The 11,314-nt window shown below is 39.6% G+C and overlaps 1 long non-coding RNA gene across 1 annotated transcript; it reads right to left on the bottom strand.

Annotated features, from left to right (window-relative positions):
• Nucleotides 1-3,798: 3,798 nt before the first annotated feature.
• On the bottom strand, nt 3,799-11,215 carry LOC125705060 (uncharacterized). The gene is made up of 3 exons (XR_007381341.1): nt 11,105-11,215; nt 7,708-7,885; nt 3,799-4,139 (listed from the first exon to the last, which is right to left on the bottom strand). It is a non-coding gene; the product is annotated as an uncharacterized LOC125705060 (long non-coding RNA).
• Nucleotides 11,216-11,314: the final 99 nt, after the last annotated feature.

Genomic DNA, 11,314 nt, shown 5'->3' with positions numbered 1-11,314 from the left:
TTTCTTCCCTTCACAGCTCTCACAGTAACTCTCGGATTATAGAAGAACTCACACCAGGATCATCAGAAGGTCATACCTGTTTGTCAGGAGAGCCCCAGTTTTCGTCAGCTTGACACTTTTGCCAAACTAGCTAATTGCTGGATTGCTGTGGAATATAAGGATGCCTCACAGTGTCTCTCATCTACGTACCTAACCCAGGTCATGAAAGTTTAAATGCCTACTGCAGCAGACCAGAAAAAAAGAGTATCTGCTGAATTCTGCATTAGATGTTTCAGATCCCACTGTTAGTGGTGGCATTGGCACTTGGCTATTTGAATATGACCGTATGCTTTGGGTGATTTACAGGCTTGCTGTAGAATAGTTACTATCCTATGGAATGTTTTGTACTAATTTAGGTAATTTAGGTGAGTATTTGAAGTAGTACAGTAGATGGAGCTGTTTTAGAATTTACCAGAGACCCTGACCTGTAAGTTGTCAGTAGAATATCTAGCTGTGTGAGTAAAACTGTAAAATGGGTTGTAATGTTTTGCCGGAAAGTGCTGGTTGAGAAACATAAGTTATATCTGAGAGTTTGTGGTAGACGTTAGGGTTAGAATAATTCAATATATAATACAGATGGCTCATATGAACTCAGAACTATTTGGCATTTATAGTTAAATGCAAATTGATGTTGCATATATTAAAAGCTTTTTAAAATTAAATATTAACAAGGCATTTGCAGCATAATCTCTATTCAACATGGGCTTTTGTGGGAGTTTTAAACTTACAAGTCAGCAGAATTTAGATATACTTGTTAATAACATTAAGTCAATTTGCCACTTATGCCAACTGATGAGAAAGCTGTAAGCCTCTAGAGAAACCCTGAGAAATGCTTCTACATTTGTGGTGCGATGAGGTTTAACATGCTGTGACTGAGAGCAGCTCAATTCAATTAGAGAACCAAAGTCACGAAGCAGACCTTAACGTGCTGTATTCTTTTGGGACAGAAGGGGGCAACAGGTAGCGCAGAGGGTAAGTACAGGCCTATGAACACAGTCATGTGCCTGAAGGTCAGGGATCTCCACTAGGGTTTGCTTTCTTTTGTTCCAGGAAGGTGGACAGCCCAGTGCCACTGGCTCATCCATAGACCTGTAACTAGATACGGAAATGATCTTACCTAGTTTATGTCTACTTCACTCGGTTTACTCATTTGTGTTATGCTGGAATCTCAGAAACCTTCTCATACCAAGGAATAGGTTAGAGACAAAATGGGCTCGCTTGGCCATTCAAAATTGCGTCAGATTTAATCTTTTGGTAAATGTATACATTATTACATTTAGGCATAACATGTAGGAAAGTAAATAATGATATTTATTATGCTTTTTTCATATTGCAGCAGTATGTAGAATGTGAAGAGCTCAGACAAGGGCTCTTCAGTCTGTTCACACCGGAGCCGGTAATGAGGCCGGCTGTAGGTCCTCGCCAGCGAATGTCAACTTTAATGTATGACATGTAGCTTTATTTAGCATTAATATCAAAATGAAAGTCTGTTGATTCTTAAAATATAATTAAATCTTTCGTAAGGATGTTCAGCTTTAATTAGGACCCTGCAATTATGCACAATTTAAGTATTATATATTATATATATGTATTGCATATATATTACCAAGGTATGCAGGGACGCACAGACCTCTGCAGGCTAGACAACGGCACCTTGACTGCCATTAGTTATCAGGATGAAATCCTTGATCCCATTGTCAGACCCTTTGCTGGTGCAGTGGGTCCTGGGTTCCTCCTGGTGCACGACAATGCCCACCCTCATGTGATGAGAGTATGCAGGCAGTTCCTGAAGGAATTGATACCATTGACTGGCCCCCAGACTCGCCTTACCTAAATCCAATAGAACACCTCTGGGACATTATGTTTCGGTCCATCCAACGCTGGCAGGTTGCACCTCTTTTAGATAAATACTGGTGTGACTAATCTGACATGATCGCACATTGACCTGGCGAGAGAGAGAGCATTCAGTATCAGTATCTGCAACTGGTGAAACGCATACACACACTTCACTGACAGCGGCTCGAATTCACGTTGTGTGCATGTGACCTTGCAGCACTGTGAGGGAGGGGGCACAGGCAGTATATCATTTGGTAAGGCAAAGTAATGATTATTATCTGTAAAGAAAATGCTACAAAAGTGCGGTCTGCTGTAGCATTTGGAGTAAAGATAATTGTATGAAACGTTAAATATAAGCATAGGCTAGGCTACTCTGGCCGAGTTAAAGGTTGGGTTTCTTTCATATTATTCATATCCAGCTGCTGATCACTCTTGGGGGGAATATTATGACATCATAACTGACTAACATGAATATGCGCAGTGCATCAGACCAAAGATGGACGCCTCACTGCCAGCAGTGACTGACGTGTTGATGATCGCACTGGGTAAGTCCGGCACAGTTTCCGTACCATTGTGAATAAATGAATTGTGTATATATATATTTTTTTTTAATCTTTTTATCTTTTGAAATTCTGTGAACGATATCTCATGCACATTATCAATGAGGTTTTATGACAACTGAGGCCAAATTAATATCAAAGTCTTTTGCAAAGTACAGTTTGCAAATTTCCCTGCTTAAACACACCAACTAAACCCTACCACGAACCGTTGTATAATATCTGGATGGTATGAAAAATTAGATAGTGCCCAAGCCTATTTTACTCCTTTTAGTATCGATATCAAGGTACCACAGCTGGTATTACTATCAGATTTTGGTATGAATCCAACTCTACTGAACATACACTTCTTCAGTAGTACTGGGTGCAATACTTTATTTTGTCCAATAGACGTCAGTGTCACACTCAGTTTAGAAGCTTCAAATAAGCAAAGCATGTTTTTTTCCGAACAAACCTGATTCAAATGTGTAGTGCTTCAGAAACCTTCATTTTGCTATTTGTAGTGTGGGAGAAACAGTTTACCTCTTTTTCTGTCAGCCTTTTATAAAACTACATATTAAAATCACAAGATTTCTTAAAGCCACAAACAACATCTGTTTTGTTCTGAGAAGCCTGAATTCAGCCAATATCCTTATAAAAGCTACCATGTTAATTAGTATTATGTTAGGATGAGAAGTAGAAGCTTACAAAAATGATGAGCTTAACAGAACATCTGTACTGAAAGTACAAACTCCCTACTGTGGGAGATATTCATCATGATCATTTGGAAATAGGAGAATCACCACTATGAGGAAAGTAGATTATATAACATGAAGTGCATATGAGAGCAACAAAGATGGTTTCTGTAGAATGAGGGGGGGGTTCTAATAATCTTAATAGTAATGGCTGAACAAATACCAAATGGTATGATCCAGAAAGAGGCTGCATGCTTGCATGGCCAAAACAACCATAATTTTATAAGTAAATAAAATCTACGTGTTTGCACGGTGGTGCTGTGGTTGGTGCTGTTGTCTCACACCTCTGGGCCTAGGGTTTGAGTCTCCACCATAACTCTAAGTATGTGGACTTTGCAAGTTCCCTCTGTGATGTCGTGGGGCTTCCTCTGGGTATCTGGTTTCCTCCCCACATTTCAAAAACATGCTGTGGTTAGCTGGAGTTACCAAATTACCAGTAGGTGTGTGAGTGAATGGTGTGTGAATGTGTCCTGTGATGGATTGGTGCCCCATCCTGGATTGTTCCCTGCCTTGTACCCATAGGCTCCAGACCCCCCGTGACACTGAACAGGGCAAGTGGATACAGAAAATGGATGGATGAAAAAAATACACAACATATAAATGTTTGAATTTAAGTATATTGGACCGTCATATTGGAACATCTTCCAGAAAGGACATTCAGCTTAAAGGATTCCCAGACCAGAGGACTGCACGGATTTCCAGAAGGTAGCACCAAAACGGTCACATCAGGGCAAATAACAGAGCCTCACACCAGCCACCCCAGGTGTATTCAAAGAATTTATAACCATACGGGAGAAAAAGACATTCACTCACAAAAGTGTTAGACATGTATGTTAGTAGGGACAATTTGAGGAATTCAGTTTCTCGAAGCCATGTCTCTGTAGAAGATCTCAACATGTTGAGTGCTTCACAATAATCCTTCCATCTTTCATGCCCTTCATTCAGTATCGGCTCACATCAGCTGGTGACTGACCTGTGGTGCAGATGGATGCAATAAGAACAAAGAAATATTGTCATCATCTTACATTCCTGCACTGGAGAGCTTGTTCATGCCCATTGTGAATTTATGTACAGTTTTCTGCCAGTCTGTTACTTGCTGTATGTCCCAGTACACTAATTGTGTTCAGGATGCTATTCTGGAAGTCTACAGATGTGAATGTGGTTGCATTGTATGTTCTGGCAACCCATATACAGGAAAAATCTGCTGGGGGTGATTTGTGTAGTAATGTGTGACATAGGGGACCCTTCTACTCTATGAATCCAGTGACTTCATGCTCCATGGATATAAGCCATCGAACCATAAGCACATCAGCCGTCTATGAGCACTGCAGCTTCAGACGTGTGTGACGTAGACATTTGTAGTCTGTAGACAACTGTCATCAAATTTATTAATCCAAGATCATGTAGACGCAAATGTCACTATATTCCTTTGCATTTTGGAATTTGGGCATAGGAACTGTTTTTGTTTTTTAAGAAAAATCTGGTAATTTGACATGTGAATTACAGAGCAACGCACTCACAACATATTCAGCTATGTGTATATTTATATATCATACGTGCAATGAATTCTGGTTCTTTATTGGCGTTTATTTCACAAGTATTTCCCGTCTGAATTAACTTACAAAAGTAGTTTGAAATTATGTAAAATACATAAGATAATAAGGCGAAATGCAGAATTATCTATGTGCTATGTGAGCCATTTTGAAATGCATTGTTAAGTATAAGCCCTATGACAGGCTGGAATCCCATCTGTCGTGTTTCCTGCCTTATGTCCCATGCATACGGGATCCAGACTGACTACACGCCTGTACTGGAGAAGAAGTTAGGAGATGCATGAGATACATGGATTACGATTACTGGTTTACTAGCAAAATATTAATTTGGCATTTCCTTTTATTAGAATAAAACCCTAATTACTATGAAGGCATGCTGTACAACTGAGAAATGGGAAAACTGATCAACTGCCCAGAGACAGCCATACACATTTTATGTGAAAGTCCCAACAACTGATGATCAGTCTTATCACTGCCGTCATGTGTGTCTGGCCATGATTCCTCACCATGTGTGTGTAAAGGAGTGGGCGTGGCCTCAGACAAGCTGGAGACGCATGACAAAGGCACACATAAATGAACTGAGTGCTGTCTTTACTTGAACAATGATCTGGGCATCTGTTCAGAGCAGTGAAGTCAGTTTAAACTTTAAAGGTAGAGGAGCTACTGCCCCACCCCACACTGCACAACCAGTGTCTGCTAGTAGTAGAATACAAAACAACATTGACCATTTAGCTGGATGTAACTCATAAGTTACATCATTGAGGGATGCATGAGAAGAGAATGTACGGAGGATCTGACTGTACAGAATGTCTCACTGTGTTCTCTATGTTGCAGTTTTTGTCACTGAATTGTCATATTAGGTTCTGGTTTTGTTGGAAGATGTTATGTGGTTCTTGCTCCTACAGTAGAATTCTTGCTACTATGTACGCTGGTAACTGTGCATTGATTGGAAACTCAGCCCAGCCAACCTTTTGCGTAATTGACTCCTTGATAGCTGTATGTTTGTAATTTGATGTACGTTGCTTTGGACTAAAGCATCTGCAGGGTCTCATTATGCTATTTCAGAGGTATTCTGGGGGCCTGGTCCTCAAGAGTTACTGACCCACCACCCCAGCTACAGAACAATCTTCCCTCTTTCCACTTCTAACTCCTATGTGATTGTGTAATTCTTAATGATTGGGTTTGCTGGGTATAAGGTTAACAATGAATCGGGAGCAGAACCTGTGGTCGTTTAGATGGATCCATGCTTTGGCTCCCTTAAGGAGTTGAATTGTTGTCCATTTAACTTTATGGGATTAATATTCCTGAAGAATGTACGTTTCATAAAGGGAAAATGTAAGCAGCCTCATAAGTATGTAGAATTCCTGCTGACATTACAAGGATCAAAAGGAGAGAATGTTTGATTCAAAAAATCTTGAGTATCAATGTGAAAGCTGTGTTAATTGGAGTCAACATGAAACAATTACCTGTTATGCAAATAAGCCTAACTGTGACAACTCTCAAACCAATCACCTGACATTGTGTTTTCCTTTCTTTCTAGGAGCACACAGAGGTCACCACTTAACTCTGCATAAACTGGGATGCTGTGTTGTATTATACATATAATTGAACATAATTAGGTTCTACTTAGTCTTTATGTTTCTCTCTGGTTATAAAAAATGCCCCTTGGAAGGGCAATTGTCTTTGTTGGACAATCACTGCAAAAATGAAGACAAAGGAGCATTCTACTGATGTGAGAAACAAAGTCATTGAAATGCACAAGGCAGTAAAGATATGGAAGAGTTCGAATGTCCCATTAAGTGCTGTGGATCCATCATCAGAAAGCAGAAGGTTCATCACAGCACCAGACCCTTACTAGAAAACACGTCCCTCAAAACTAATCAGAGGAACACATCGACTGGTGAGAGAAGACTACTAAAAATGCACTCTCAGGAGTCTGCAGTGCTCTTTGGCTGAGGGAAGGTGCATGGGTCCACAATATCAAGAACTCTCCTTAAAATTGGCCTCTATGGTATGGGAGAAAGAAGCCATTTCTTAAGAACATCCACTTAAGAGCATGTATGGCATTCGCTATAACGTACGAGAAAGACCCAGTTAAGATGTGGGAGTAGGGTTAGGTGAGACTAAAATAGAACTTTTTTGTCAGACTTCAAAGAGGTCTGAGTGTGATATTAAACTAACACTGGCCACGCCTCCAGAAACACCATACCTACAGTACGGTGTAATATAGTGCTGGCAGCATCATACTATGGGGATGATTTTTATGTGCTGGGACTGGGAATCCTGTTAGAGTTGAAGGGACAATGGATGGACACAAATACCATAGAATATTGCAGGAGAACTTGTTCAAGTCTGCTATGAACCTACGGCTTTGGGAGAAGATTCATCTTTCAACATGACAATGACCCTAAGCATAAGGCCAAAGCGACACTGGAATGGCTCAAAAACAGAAAGGTGAATGTTCCGGGAATGGCCGAGTCAGCCCTCATCTGAACCCTATTGAGAATCTGTGGCACTATTTGAAAGCTGCTGCCCAGAGGTGCTATCCCACCAACCTAGAGGACCTCTGTAAATTCTGCTTCTGAACAATACACAAAAGTGGTACATATTTACTTCAAAAGAATTAAGGCTGTTATTGCAGAAAAAGGGTTCTCAACAAACTATTAATGTGTAGGGGTGGAATACTTATGCAAACACTAAATTCTGAGTTTCAGTTAAATATCTATAGAAAATGTTTTTTTTTTACTTTGGAAATGTACTGTTGCTTTCTTTGCCATTATACTTTGCCATTTCTAGCATATGGATTGTAATCATAATGGTGCTATGAGGTGAATGTTTGGATGGGGACCCAATAGGAGATGAGAGGAATATGATTGATATGAATTTGTACATGGTGGGATCCACTATGGATGGAGCAAAATATTAACATTAACATAACAAGATAGCAGACTATGATACATTTACAACAATTAACATTTGTGACTGTACCTGCTAATGGCTTTGTTTGGAATCTCAATGGTCTCTATAGATTTGCAGGATGGTGCAGTCTTGCCTGTGAAACAGCAGTAAGCTGATCAAGGGAGGAGACGCTGGGGTTCTCTCTCCTGCTGGGAGGCTCTGATCTGCCGCTGCGTTTGGGGGTTGGGTCTGTGTTCTGGCATGCTTTCTGGGAGACATGGAATTGGGTTGGTATGGAAATGCTTGCGACAAACAGTTCCCATTTGTCTCACTGGGTTCTCAAGGTGTCTGGTCTTCAGAGACGGAAAGCAGACAGACTGTCAGAGTCGAAGAAGACCAAGTCGAAATGAACAGATTAAAAGATCAGCTAGACTCCTAGTCAGATGGCTGAGATACTGACAGTTATGCCTGTTACTGGGAGTACAGTAAACGTATAACTTAAAGCCTTTCCTCTGTCATGCATAAAGAACAGCAAAGAAGAATTAATGATTCCAACAGGGGTATTGGGTTGTTTTTATCTTACATCTCCACAGTTCAATAAATAAATATTCCATTTTTAACATCAAGAAAAACACATTTTGGCAGCCGAAATCACTGAAGTAATCGGTATACTGTACAACCATAATGAAATCTCATTCAGCATAAGAAGCCCCTTAAAAAGTCTAGCAGCAACATTTGTTAGCATTTATTAACCACCCAAACAAAAATATATATTAAATGACTGGCTGTAAGTATTTGAAGCTGATTTGTTGTTATGCTTCTGTGGCAGTCCAAAACATTTAGTTAAGTGAATCAGTGTCTCTAAATTGCTCAAAGTATGTGATTGTGTTGGCTGTGTGTGCTGTGATCAACTGCAATACCATTTGGGGTGATCTATGCATTCTGGGACAAACTCCAGTCCCTATGGGACTGTGCTGGATACAGAGTAGAGAAGATGGTTGAATACATAGAATAATCAATGGCTGATAAATATGTCAGCCTGCAACTGAACTAAATAAACTTCTGGATGATAATTTGAATTGTGACAGACATGATCATTAAAACGCCACAGAGGGCCCTACTATTGGCACCAAGCCAAAGAAACAACTCCAGCCGCTGACTGAAAATATAATGTACAAGGCCAGACTAACACCCAAATACCCCACAGCACTGTCCTGTCCCCAGGAGTCTATCACCGGGGGCATAAGAATAAGGATTCTCTACAAAACAAGATATCTTTAGGGCTGAAGGGCAGGAAGTCAAAGATGGATATCAGTGCCCCCTTGGGGTGATGATTTCCCATGGTCACAGCAGAGAAGGCTGACTAATGTGCAGAGCCAAGAATTTAGAAGATTGGCTGCCTAGCGGGAGGAACCTACAAGTCACACATAGAGGTGAAAGACAATTGATTTCCACTGCCTACCTTCTTCAGCTGAGGATCTATGCACTTGGGGTGTGAAGAATGCATCAGTTAACAGCAGTCATTATACTAAAGAGCAAAGCTGACTCTAATGATAATAAAACAGGCTGCTTCATGTTAATTATGTCATGACCAAGGCAAGCAGATTAGGAGCTGGACAAATTAATTATTAAATCCACGTGCAAAACATTATTAAATGTTTCAGGCCAGCCTAACTGGTTTTTATGCTGTAGTTAGAATCAGAATCTTTATTATCATTGTACAAGTACAACGAAATTGGATGCAGTCCCTTTCAGTGCAAAATGATTTAAAAAGGCAAATTAAAATAAAAATCTAAAGTGGATTATGCCGCAACTGTGGCAGTTGCAAGAAGTTGCTGTGTAGTCCATATTGCACATGGAGATGAGGTAATGTATATGTGAAGACAGACATACATTGCAGTGGAGGCGCATATTATACAGAGTAACAAGAGTTGTCCAGTGAGAGACTGGAAGATCATTTGTTTCAGTTCATTGTCCATAACAGTGATGGCCCTGGGATATGTACTGTTTTTCAGTCTGTTTTTTACGATCCTTGATTGCTCTGCCACCTGCCTGAGGGCATCAGTTCAAACAGGTGGTGTGCTGGATTTGATGTGTCCTTCAGGATGCTGCTGGCTTTTCTGTATCAGCGGGAATTTAAGATTTAAGGAAGTGGATGGCAGGATGCTGTGCTTTAGAATGCTGGGTGGCCATTTGAATGTGTGGGTTTTTGCATGTTATGTAACACGTCGTTTTTTTTTTTTTACCACTTCAGCCCTTTCATCTGTTTTTAATGACATGACAAACACATGGCTGCTAATGTGCTAAAGTTACATTATGTATACGGTTAATGGATTACTCTTCTGGTATATTTTGCATTTACTGTATCGTTTTATAAAGATCCTGTAGAGCACCAAATAAAACAATGTATACTGATGAATTCGGTTAGATGAAAATATATACTTCAGAGTTAAGGTTACTAGGCAGTAACCTGGATAATTACTGCAGGCCTGCTTACTTGCAGCAGATGACCTGAATCACTGAACTGAGTCCTGTGTTAAGACCTACCCTGCTGGCTAGGCAGATGGTAAGCGATCTTTAGAAAGACGGCCACTCACATCCAGGCTATCCTATTGTACTACTTTGCCCATTGTTTTAAAGCATTCCCCTCATTATTGCGGAATAATGCTTCCATGACTCAAAAAGAGCTTAAACAGTGTTTAATCAGATTTCGAAAACGATCAAATTTGTAAAGAATAAACTACATATTTCCAAATCAGTTCGCTAAAAAAATACAATTAAAATACTTTTAGCCAACTGCTGTTTTATTTTCAAGGACAAGCATTTACAGGAAAAAAGATACGGCAATGAGACCTCACTTTCGTAAAACATGTTGCATATCATGTAACTGTAATTTCACGTTTTTAAACTTTCAACAGTATACAGGCAGAAAATACCTGACTCGAAATAATAATGTATCCTTATTGTATTCTTTATGTTTCTTAATCGCTGGTAGGAAAACAGTCCCTTCCCGCTCTTTTCTAAGCAAAATACAAATAGTTTTCGTGGTAGGAATGCAGTCCCTGGAATATCTGCGGTGCCCCGGGAGTAGGAGGAGGGTGCAGCCCGGTATTTCGGTAAATGTCACAATGGCGTTGTGCTCTTTTCTAAAACCCAGATAGTCTTCATAGTGCGCGCAGTAATCTTTAGTTCTTTACTTTCTACCCCCTTTTATGCTGGTGTACTAATTACAGTAGAAAACTCAACAGCAATGCGTTGTTTAATAGAAAAATACAAATGACTATTCAACATCTCAATATAAAATAAAGCAAAAATGTGATTGAGCGCAAATGGCCTTGTTAGACTGCACATTTTTTCGCAGCTGCTTAATAAGCAAAGACAAAAACTGTTTGACTACCACACCACCTATATTATTTTAAATTACGACCTGAAAAGGTTTACCAAAACGACAGTATGTACCTACTATTGTTCTTTTAGGTGTACTTACTTGTCATTTACTTCAATTTTAAAACTCCCTCTCCTTTTTTCAGTCTTTGTTGCGATTGTCATATGGGGGAGTTCAAAATTAAAACCTACGCATATTATATTTGAAAGTTAAAATATATTTCATAAAATATGCAGGTAATAGATTTAAATAAATATGTCGTGTCTTTATCAGAACTGTAGATATTTATTTATAATGCGTTATTTTATTAGT

The sequence above is a fragment of the Brienomyrus brachyistius genome, chromosome 12 (assembly GCF_023856365.1).
Source record: "Brienomyrus brachyistius isolate T26 chromosome 12, BBRACH_0.4, whole genome shotgun sequence".
Classification (NCBI taxonomy): Eukaryota; Metazoa; Chordata; class Actinopteri; order Osteoglossiformes; family Mormyridae; genus Brienomyrus; species Brienomyrus brachyistius.
The sequence above is the reverse complement of the archived record's forward strand: the minus strand, read 5'-3'. Positions and strand labels throughout refer to the sequence as shown.